The sequence below is a fragment of the Lontra canadensis genome, unplaced genomic scaffold (assembly GCF_010015895.1).
Source record: "Lontra canadensis isolate GAN:19392208 unplaced genomic scaffold, GSC_riverotter_1.0 scaffold78, whole genome shotgun sequence".
Lineage (NCBI taxonomy): Eukaryota > Metazoa > Chordata > Mammalia > Carnivora > Mustelidae > Lontra > Lontra canadensis.
In genome coordinates this window covers 5,644,203-5,656,888 of record NW_022631072.1, presented here as the reverse complement: position 1 = coordinate 5,656,888, position 12,686 = coordinate 5,644,203, and positions in this window count along the sequence as shown.

Below are 12,686 nucleotides of genomic sequence, written 5' to 3'. Positions count from 1 at the left end.
CTCACTGGCTCTGAGACTCAAAGCACTTCCTTCACTCAACCCTTCAGTGACCTCACCTGTGCAACAGAAGGAGCCAGAGAGACAATGAAGGTGAAGGTGCTTTGAAGCTGGAGTGTACCACCGCCCTTGAAAGGCCCCTTCTAGATCCATCAGGCTGCAGCCCTTGTCCCGTAACCTAATGGAACCCAGTGTTCCCCTTTCCTCCCCCACAGATGCCCAAACCAGCCTGGGTTTAATCAGGAGACCTAAGTTTATCCAACATCCTCAGCTCATAGAGGATTGTCTGTGGGACCCCCATGCCTTCTTTTCTCAGGATAGCCAGTTGCCTTTTCTCAATGGTGTTTTACTTTATGTATATGTCCAATTTTATTTTCAATGACTGACCTGGATTTTAAGTTTTAATAGCCTAAATATCAAATTTTGTTAGTTCAGCTGTATGGTTAAAATGCTCTTACTCTTTTGCTTTTAATTAATGGATCCATTCAACAATGAAGGATTCTGTTTAATCTTTTTTTTAAATGAGATTTAAATTATTCTTTGCACATAGCCCAAGAGAGGCTTGGGGGGGGGGTGGTCAGCAGGGAAGTCGGTAGAAGAAGGGGTATACAAGTCAGTTTTCTTTAATAAAAAAAAGATTCCCTATGAATGTAAAACCGAGAGCTTCTCCACCTGGTAGTTATTTAGGAAACTGATTTTTTTAACCTAATCACAGGATTTTTACACTTATATTAAATTCCACTTTTGTTAGTTTTGACCCAGCACTTCAACCTAGACATCCGTTTTTAAATTAAGCTTTTATTGTGGGTTTTTTTTTTTTTTTAAGAATTTTTTTCAAAGTAAAGACTTAAGAAGTCAAGAGAGGCCTAGCTTTCTCTTCCCCCAGACCCGGCTGTGCCAGTCAGAAAACAGAGTATACAATGCATCGTTCCACATTCAGTTTGGGTAAATACCTGGGAGGATTACCCTCAAAAGCTATCTTCTCAGCATTTTATATCCAGATACAATATTATTCTGAAAATAACCCAAAGGCCAGGTGCTATTTTGACCATCAGCATATTTCTGAGATGATAGGGGCATCGAATAGAGCCCAACCCCCGAACACACACCTTAGCCTGTAGACTATAAAAATTTATTAGGTGAGCCCACTTTAGGGTATTGCTAAATTCTTTAGCTAGCAGTGATCTTGGTTTCCATTAGGGACAAGCTGCCTTAAAATAAAGCCCTTGAAAGGAGTAACTCCAGACCCTTAGGGAAAGGAACTGCCAAGTAATTTCAGAAGAGAATCCAGTTGCTTTGGAAACAGGTTTTGACAATGGCTCTGTTATGCCAAAGGGCTGAGCGGTACAGAGGGCACTGGGTTCCCGCCCCTTGAACGATTCGTGAGGTTTTGCTCATCAAACAGATGACTTCATTCTGACAACAATGCTTCCCACCCCCCCCAACCCCCAGAAGCTGCCAGTTTATACACATTATAAAATAAATTCTTTCGTTGACACTGGAGTGGCAGGAACTACAAACATTGCTTTTTTAACAGTGTGTGAGTTGGAAAAGGTAAGCTAGAAAAGGAATGGAATTTCTCTCAAAAAGAATCTGTGGGAACCATGGAAACCAAGCACCCAATGAGCAATCACTTTGTCAGCCTCACTATTAATTAAGGAGGTGTACGGAATCATGCATAATGCCTTTATCTTAGGAAATTTTAGTTCAGTCTGTACAAGATATTTTGAAGGATGGGTCCCAGTAATGTCTGAATCTCCCTTTCCCCTAGCCTCCCAGGAAGCAGGTCTCCCAAAGGAAGAAAAGACCCAACAGATAACCAGTCCTTATCCGAAGGCTCACTGGTTTTTAACATCCCGTGTCTCCCATCTTCCAAGGCGTACCAATGACCAGGGGTATGGGCAAGGAGGAGTCTTGTATATCATTCTTCTCCCTTCCACACAAACACTGAGGAGTAAAGGGAAACAACTTCTCCCCAGTTACATTTGGCCTGAGCCCACATACACCATTATTGTTGGCACACCGAGATGATGTCAAAATGATAAACCTACGCCATTATCCCTTCCACCTTAAACCGCTGATTCCTTTCTCCATGGCAGCTGTCCTGAACTTTTCCTGTAAAAGTCCAGACAGCACATGGTTTAGGCATTGCAAGCTGTGTATGTTCTCTCTCCTGATCTGCTCCCTCCACTCTCCTCCTGAACCCTTCTTCCTCTACTTATAACCCTTCTTCTATTTATAACCCTTCAAAATATTGGGGCGCCTGGGTGGCTCAGTGGGTTAAATCCTCTGCCTTCTGCTCAGGCCATGATCTCAGGGTCATGGGATCGAGCCCCGCATCGGGCTCTCCACTCGGTAGGGAGCCTGCTTCCCCCCCTCTCTCTGACTAAATAAATAAAATATTTAAAATATATATATATGTATATATGTATATATACATATATATATATAACTCATTCTTGGCTTACAGATTTGCCCTGCAGACCACAATCCATTGACCCCTGCCCTACACTATGCCACAGTTCTGACATTTCAGCCTCATAGAATGTATGTTTAGTCCAAGTTTCAGTCAGTCAATTAAGCACACTCTTCAGTTAGTGAATACTATAAAGCCAGAATCTCTGGTAAACTCATCCATTTCAATAAATTCAGCCTGACCACCCATTATATTCTGTTCTCCTTGATTTAATACACCAAGAATTTATTCCCACATACACCGTACTCCCCAGGTTCTAGATGATATAAATTAACCAGCTCATGCATTCTGGAGTAAGGCTATATCTTCCCAGGTCAGATTCACACTTGTACTCCCATATATGATGGGCTCTGACTCTAACTGTAGGTCTAGAAGCAATGAAAAGTGGGTCTTGAACAACAGTGTTTGAGTGAGATTAAACAGAGTTTTCAAGCAAAGGAGAGATCAATTCAAACTTGGGAGAAAGAGCCCATTCTGCTATCAAGGTAGAGTCAAGGACACTAGAGAGGGATTCAAAAACTTCAGCTTTTTCTGAGTTCACCTAGAATATATTCATTCCAAATCTCAGGGCCCCCCCTGCTTCCCAACCACATCCCTAACTTTCACATAAGAAATTTGGTGAGTCTAATTTTAATTGACATTGTAATTCTGCAATCCACACAATTAAATTTGGGATTTGGTTTTCAATAATATTTGTTCCACAACTATAATAAATATAATGGTCTTTTATAGGACAACCATAGAATTTTTCTGGTTCTCTGACTGAGACTTAGACTGAGATTTTTAATCCTGAGCTTGTCACTTTCTTTTTGTTATTCCTCCAGTGTAGACTGAAAAAGCCATCTCATGCCACAGTCCTTGTAGTCATTATTAGTACAATGTAACAGTCAAGTGCAGCAGTCACTTTCTCTCCCAAGGAACTTGAATGGGAATTTTATAATTTAGGGATTTTGCCACTGGACACAGTGGATTAAGAGTATCCCATTTTTCTTTAGAAAAGAGGTCAGTGCTACATTCAAGACCAAGGTCAAAACCAAACAACCATCCAAGAATTCCACCATTTACTATTTGTTTAATAGGACTATTCCTATTAGAAATAGTCTATCCATGGAAGGAAGGAAGGAAGGAAGGAAGGAAGGAAGGAAGGAAGGAATGAATTACATGAGATGTTTAATGTATGGAATTGATTTCACAGCTATTGGAGAAATGAAAGAATAAAAGCAAGAACTGAGAACCTAGACATGGTAACTAAAGGAAGAATCTACAACACTTATGACTAGTTGAAGAAAAAGGGAGGAGGTTGGGATTATTAAAACCTGCGAGTTCAGAAGAGGGATACTCATTAAAATGGGGCTTAGTCCTCCGAAGGAGTAGTACTTCTCAGCTCCTGATAGAATCTCAAAGATCAGAGGAGTCCATGGCACTGGGAAAAGGGGAACATCTGGCCACCGATGAGATCTCTGAGCAGGTAAGATATTGCTAGTTCTGACAAAGCCCAAAGCCAAAGACAAGAGTAAACTTCCAGAGTCAAGGCAACACTGACAAGACCAATTGAAACAAGGTCTTTATTCCTCAACTCATAACTTCCATTCTCCCTCTGGTGAAAGCTATTAACAGAACCCAATAGAAGTCAACTGGCCAGAGTCTGGGATGGCTATTTGGCAGAGCTTGAACCTCAGCAACAGAGAGCACAATATAGAATTGTGGATTTGGGGCTCAGACGCAATAGTCAAGTGATAAGCATGATACTGGTATATTTCTCAGTTCCATTTAAAACAGACTTGTTGTCTTCTACAACGCCTTTCTGTTTTTATGTCTTTCTCACTCAACATTTTACAGTTCCGCTCTTACCTCTCACATGTGGATCCCAGTCTCAGACAAGAGAATTACACCTACAAAATGAAAAGTCTGCTTCTCCACCCAATGCCTATAAATGACCACAATTTAACTTGAATTCTCTTACCTCAGTTCTCTTCTTGGTGTTGGCAGATAAATCTGAACACTCAGGTAGATCTGTGACCTCAACCATCAAAATGTGCTTCCTAAAATATATGCTAAATAGAATTTGCAGATAAATACCACAAAAAAAGCCAAAGTAAGGCCAGAGAAGGGCCAAGCTCTATAAAGTTTTAGGGTAACCAAGAGCATTAGTTTGCACCTATAATACATAATAACAGTAGTAAAAGCATATTGTACTACATACTCACACTACGTTATTTACAAGCATTAATCCATTGTATCATTCTATCCCTTGCAGCAAGAATTAATATTATCTCTATATTATAGGAAATTGAGAAACTATCTTCCACTAACCTCATCTGTATATTAAAACATTATACAAACTAAAAAGACAATATATATATCTATAGCATGCATATATTCAGATAGGTAGATAATGTATATATGTATGTTTAACTTTCAAGGCTCACCCAGATAAAGAGCCCAACAGCCTGACAAACAGTGTTGCATTGTATAGTGGGTATTAGACACAGAAAAAGCTTTTGGCAGTTTCTTTGGTCCCCTTCCAGTAAAAATAGAGAGCAATGAACTTGCTCCAGATTCTGATTCCAGAGGCTGGAGATAGTGGTGATCTGTCTGTGAGGCCTCTGTGTTTATCAGTTCCCAGAAGCCAGCTAGTAGACCAGGCCACCTGCCAGTATATGGTTAGCACATTTATGTCCATTGGTTTGTCAGCCAGGTACTGTGGCTTTTCCCAAGTCACAGCTTCCAAACTCTGGGAACATAAAACCACAATGTTAGCCAAGATAGTGATGAGAGACCTTCCTCATATACCACACTAGTGGGTGTCTGAAAATGTATGCAATGTGTTTTGTGTACCATAATGGGCAGTTCAGAGAAGCACAATCCCTCCTGACCTAATGAGCCTCTCTTCCAGCTCTTTTGAATTCATTTTCTAAAGACAAGAACACAGTGACTGAGAAAATGAAGAATATTTTGGTATTTGTTAAAAGAGAATGAAGCCAAGTTTCCTACCAAATCATTTCAAACTCCTATCCAGTAGGCAAAGTATACATCAAATTAATTCAACTCTAAGAGTCTAGTTCTCCCATTGGAAATTTTTATTTTCTAAAAATTGAGCTAAGAGGATTTTTTTTCAGTTAACCAGTCATCAGATAAAATTATGTATGCTTACAAAAAGTAATGGAAAACGATTATTCCATTTTGCCTCAAAATCCAGTTTCATAACTTTTACTTCCAGTATATCATATAGTAACTGGAAATACACTTGCTTTCCCACTATAAACTACCTTTTTGAAAGGGCAAATATATAAAATAACTCTTTTCAAACATGACTTGCAGACAGCACAGGACTTGATCCCTGAAAGAAAGGAAGCAAATAAGCCCTAAAAACACCCTGGCTTTCTACCTGGAGACAAGAATGTGTAAAAGTAGAACCCAGGACCCCATCAAATCAGAAATAATATCAGAATTTGGAGGAGCTAAGGCAACTTGAATTTGCAAAGCACAGTACCAGAGAAGAGAGAGTTACACAGAGAAAGAGTTCCAGAAATCTGCATAGGTGGCCCTTTGAGTCTTTGGCAGAATATCCAGTTCTGCATATGTGTGGTAAGACACCACGAAACCAGGCAAAGAATAACTACGAGTGAAAGAACAACTAACAAGGAGCTGTAAACTGAACAATTCCCAGAACTCATATGGGGCTGGGAGTCATCCAAGTTCTAACCAGCTGTGGTGGAGAAATTTCATTGAACAAACAGGGCATTTAGAGGAGACACTGGAGGCATTAGGGCTAAACTTGAGTGAGGCCACTGTAGACCTGCACTAAAAACAAACTTCAAAAGCTTCAACAAACTTCAACAAACTTCAAAAGTATCAAAGCTGGTCTATAGGTAGCTTAACTGTCTGCCAAAATAAAGTCCAACAATCTTTAAAAGAAGATACCAAAATCCACTCAACAATGTGATATTCACAATGTCTAGTAGTTTATCAAAAATAACTGTTAAGAAGCAAGAAAATGGGACCTGTAGCCAGAAAAAAAAAAAAATCACTCAATAGAAACATACACAGAAATTACAGAGATGACAGAATTCACTAACTTTTTAAAGTGATATTTACATATGTTCAAAGATTTAAAGAAAAATATAAACAAAGAAAAACAGAGAAATTGAACATATAAAAGAGAACCAATGCAGCTTCTAGAGCTGAGAAATATATTATCTGAAATGAAAATTGTTCTGAACGTGGTTAACAGCAGCTTAAACACCAGAAAAGATCAGTGAATGTGAAGACATACAAATAGAAACTATATGAAATAATGGCCAAAAGTTCTCCAAATTTGATGAAAAATATAAATCTACACATTCAAGAGTATCAACACAGCTCACACAGTATAAACACAAAGAAAAAGAAAAACATATTTAGGTACCTCGTATTGCAATTACTGAAAATTGGAAATAGAAAATACTAAAAGTAGCCAGAGGGAAAAAAAGACACATTTGATACAGAAAGATGAAGATAAGGAAGTCACTGACTTCATATCAGAAACAAAGTAAGCCAAAAAGAGAGTTGAATGACATTCTTAAAAGTATGGAAAGGAAGAAAAAAAGTAAATCTATAATTCTACATCTATCAAAAGTATTATTCAAAACTAAAAACAAAATGAAGCAATTTTGAGATAAACACAGGCTAGGAAGATTTAAAAACAGCAGACCTACACTAAATAAATGTAAAAAGAAATTTTTCAGGCCGAAGGAAAATGATAACAGATGGAAACTCACACAATACCTAAAAATTAACTCAAAACTGATCATAGAAATAGAAGCTAAAACATAAAACTTACAGAAAAAGACATATCAAGAAAATCCTTATTTTCTTGTGGCTAGGTAAAGATTCTTTTAGAGCTGACAAAAAGCACAAAAGAAGAAAAAAAATATAAATTAAACTTTATCAAAATTAAAGACTTCTAGTCCAAGAATTCCATTCAGGAATAAAAGGATAATCCAGATTGGGAGAAAATATTCACGATACACATACCTCCTGAAGATCTTGTATCAAGAATATTTTTAAAACACCTACCATTAGGAAGAAGACCAAAATGATTTTTTTTAATGGACAGTTTACAAAAGAAAATATACAAATGTCCACTAAATGCACCAAATGATGCTCTACATCTTTGATCATCATCAGGAAAATGCATATTTAAGCCTCTGCACACCACTAAATTATCCAAAACTAAAGATGGACAGCATCAAGTTTGGTAAGGAACTGGATCCACTGGGACTCTCATAAATTGTTGGAGAGAATGAAACAACCACTCTGGAAAACAGAATGGCAGTTTTTATAAAGTTCAACTTATAATAAACTTCCCATATGACCCAGCAATTTCACTCCTAAGTATTAACCCAAGAGAAATAAAAATGTATGTCCACTTGAAAATTTGTACATGGATGTTCATAGCAGCTTTATTCATTATAACCCATAATGGTAAACAACCCAAATGTCTATCAACTAGAAAATGAATGAACAAATTGTAGAATATACATGCAATGGAGTAATATGCAGCAATTATGTTGATACAGACAGCAAAGTGGATGAATCTCAAAAATATGCGGCCAAAGGATTATATAAGATTTCATGAGATATGATCTTTCTGATATGAGGAATTTGAGAGACAGGATTGGGGGTCATGGAGGGTAGGGAGGGAAAAATGAAACAAGATTGGACTGGGGAGGGAGACAAACCATAAGAGACTCTTAATCTCAGGAAACAAACTGAGGGTTGCTTGGGGGTAAGAGGGGGAAGGATAGAGTGACTGGGTTATAGACGCTGAGGAGAGTATGTGCCGTGGTGAGAGCTGTGAATTGTGTAAGACTGATGATTCACAGACCTGTGCCCTTGAAGCAAGTAATACGTTATATGTTAATTTTTTAAAAAACAGGAAAAAAAAAAGATTTCATGAGACTCTAGAACAGGTAAAACTAATTTGATAGTAACAGAAAGCCAGGTCAGTTGTTGCCTGGGGCCAAGGATGTCAGGAATTCACTGCAATAGAATGAGGAATGTGGGGACACTATAGAAATATTCTGTTTCTTGACTAGGGTGGTTGTCACACAGCTGTATACATTTATCAAAATTTATTGACCTATATACTTAAAATAGGTACATTTTATTGAATATAAATTATACCTCAATAAAACTTATTCTATTCTAAATATTTTTAAAAAATTAGATGTCACAGAATGACCCAATGGATATTTTACCATTCAAACTGGTTTATAAGATTTTGAGATCCTAGAGCTTCCTAAATGGCCAATGGCCAGTTGGATTGTCCTTCTTGTAATTCTTTTGTCTTGAGCAGTGCTGTATCAATGACAAATTATATTTTCCAAACATGGCGGCATCCCACACACTATACTCCAAAATGACCTTGATATTCCTCCCATCAAAAAGTGGGGTCTGTGTTCCCTCCCCTTATTTCTGAGTTCACTTGTGACTGACTTGGTGCCAACAGAAATGTGGCAGAAGTGACGCTGCATGACTTCCCAAGCTTAGTTTGAAAGGGTGAGGCGACTTCCCCCTGGCTCATTAGAGCCCTGAGCAGTCCAACTCCCCGAGGCCACTGGGCTGTGAGGAAGCCTAAATTGTCCCAGGTGGAGAGACCACATGGAGAAACCCTGAGACTATGTGGAAAGAAAGAGAGAGATGCTCAGCCAGACTCTAGCTCCTACAGATGCTTGCTGGTCCAGCTCCAGCCACTGTCTGACTTCGGTCACTTGTGAGACCCACACCAGAACCACCTACCATTGCCCTTCCCAAATTTCTGACCCACAGAAACTGTGGAGTGATTTGATACGCTGTACAAGAAACAGTACAACACCTCTGGCAATACCACACTTAATACGGTGCTCAAAATCAGTGGAAGGAGAGAGGAAGATGGAAATTCTCTGTACTATATGCTCAATTTTCTATAAGCCTAAAACTGTCTAAAAAAAAGTCAATGGAAGAAGGAGCTGTGATACCATCGTTCTTTTTAATAACCCTAGAACTCTTCCCTTTTGGAGGGGGCAGGCTCACTGCTCCTACCTAGAAATCAGCACATCTTCCTTTACTTCAGAGACCGACTAACCACAAGCAGTAAGTGACTCCCCACTGCCCTTAGAAGAGTGGCATTGAATTAATCACCCGTGAGACAGCCTGGTTCTTGCACAGGAGTGGTGACAGACAAACTGCTAAACCCACAAGCACCACACATTCCTCTTTTCTGCACTGTGGACTCACGCTAAGGCTACTGGAAAAAGAATCTTACCAATGGTGCCTGGGTAATCAGGCTTGTCCTAAGCCGAAGAGCCCTTCAGAAACATGGGCCTGTTGTTTCTTTCTCAGTGAAGGTTCATGATATACAATATTATGTAAGACATGGCACTAGACCAGGAGCTAGTCCCAGCAGACTTTGAAAAATAATTCCACCTCAAAACACATCAATCTTGCTTCGTCGGAATGCTGACAGACACTGCTGAACTTCAGGGAGGCCTACCCGCTGGAAGGCGCGAGTCCCACCCTGGCAGATAATGGGCAGACTGCCTTCACCCTGATCAAAATCCATCCATCTGTGTCTACTTGGCGGTCGGCATGAAATAAGTTGAAACATGGCCACAAAGAAGCACACACATGCGTGCATAGGCACACACACCTTTCTCACTCACGAGGCAAGGAAAGAGTACAAGTAGAAATTAAGTAGGTACATGCGTTTATTTTTAAGTAGGTGTTTATTTTTCAGTTTCCATAGGAAATGAGTGAGCTAATATTATCTTCCAAAAGTAAATACTTTTATACAAAACTCCCTAAAACTGATCTTGGGCCAAGATTCCTGAATTAGCCTCCTCCTGCTCTCCTACTTCCAAAGCCTCACACTGTGGTCTAAAACACAGGATTATTAACAGAGAGGCCTTGCTTTTTCTGCAGTTCTTCTGAAAGTTGACTCTCAGAGTCTTTTGTGTCCATCTTGCCAGATCCTACTGCTTGCAACAAGGGATAAAATCAAATAGGAAACCAGAAATCTGAGGAGTCCTGGACATTTGACCCTGTCAGTTCCTCTTGGCCATGGACACCTTCTATAGCCAATTAATCCCCTTACCAGGTCTTTTCTGGAATTATGTACGCAGGGCTGGAGCCTGGTTTGGGCTATATTTGTGTTGAGCCCTGTGAATAGCTCTGTGAATTGTGTGCTGCTGTGCTTCTTCTTTTTTTTTTTTTTAAAGATTTTATTTATTTATTTGACAGACAGAGATCACAAGTAGGCAGAGAAGCAGGCAGAGAGAGAGGAGGAAGCAGGCTCCCCGCTGAGCAGAGAGCCCGATGTGGGGCTCGATCCCAGGACCCTGGGATCATGACCTGAGCCGAAAGCAGAGGCTTTAACCCACTGAGCAACCCAGGTGCCCCAATGTGCTGCTGTGCTTTTAATAGTATCTGCCCCAATATTGTCTTTTGGATTTTGTTTGCTTGCCTCCATGAAGGACTATTGTTTAGATCTTACTCACCAACCACTCTCGGTCATCAAAGCCACCACCAACTTTTTACCTTCATCTGCCTAATTTTTTAAAAGCCAGATATCTTCAATATCCATGTAAGGATCACTATGTATTTTTTTTTATCACCAAAGGCTATACTTCTAGGCATCCTCCTTTTTTGGAAATGCAATAAGCTTCTGACATTTTGAGGGGACAGGTCCAAAGACCTTCTCCAACCCCAAAATCTCAGACACAGGAATGTTTATTCAGGCCTCTGGCTCTGGGTCAAGAGTCCTGAATTGCCTTTGTATGTCATCACTTTAACCACATTTTGACCCGGATAAATGCATATAAATGGAGAAAGCATACCAACTACAGACTGATACTCAAACAAAGATTAAATTATTGAAGATAAGTATGAAGGGAAACCTGAAAGGAATCCAAACTTTCTGCTCTTAATAGGACTTAGGCTTATGTATATTAATGACCAGTTGAAACCATTAGACTGACCACAAAAATTATTAAGACTTTTTATCATTACAAAGTACATGTTCTGTTGTTGCTCAACGTATTCACTGGTTGAATCTTAGCCTTACTGTAAGTCTTAAGGCCTTTAGGTGTCATTAGAACATAAATATCAAAACACTGTACCTGTCACCCAAAAGACACACTTGCAAAAACCGTTTAAGAAACCAAAATGGGTAAGTACTCAGGAAAGCATCCAAAAGAATCCATTGATAATATGAAAAAAAATCATACTCAACCGAAATGTCCAACAAAGGCAAAATAATTAAGGAAACAATTGTCAATCCACTCAACGAACCGTAAGGCCAACATTAAAATTATTAGTGTGGAATCAGTCATTGCGTCACGGATGTCACTGTCCCCAAGAACTCTGGGTCGTTTAGGAAACATTGCTCCATTCACTCGGCTTAAGCCTCAGTTAGGAAATACCCCTCTCGTACAGTTAAGCACTCCTGACTTGCAAGAACTAATTCCACTTAGTGATTTGTTCTGCAAGTTCCAGTATATTGGTGCTGGAACGCCAACCTCATGATTGAGTTTAGTCAAGAAATAATATTCTTGGGGCGCCTAGGTGGCTCAGTGGGTTAAAGCCTTTGCCTTCGGCTCAGGTCATGATCCCAAGGTCCTGGGATCAAGCCCCACATCAGGCTTTCTGCTCTGCGGAGAGCCTGCTTCCTCCTCTCTCTCTGCCTGTCTCCCTGCCTACTTGTGATCTCTCTCTCTGTCAAATAAATAAATAAAATTTTTTAAAAAAAAGGAAAAAAAGAAATAATATTCTTGGTAAAACAGCTGCCATTTTCAATGACTTATTGACACCCTCGACTTGGAATCCTAATTCTGCCACTGACTGTGGGTCTTCGGGAAAGATTGACTATCCTTTAGTCTATTCTCTAGTTTCCTTATTTAATAATAGAGATCGTAACACCTCTCTTTGAGAATTATGAGGATAAGATAACACGTGGAAAGTACCTGGCACATAGTTAAGGCTCTATGGACAGGGATTATTATTTTCCTTATTATTTCAACATAAAGCCATGTGTCTGCCTACCATTCAATTGTTCACCAAAAAAAAATCAAATGTAACTTACACACATAAGAAACATGCCATTTGTCTCCCATAGATGTTTATCAACCAAGATCGTTTGTGTGTTCTATGCCTCCTTGAACCTGGGCCCTGAGGTGGTAGATGGAAGCATCCT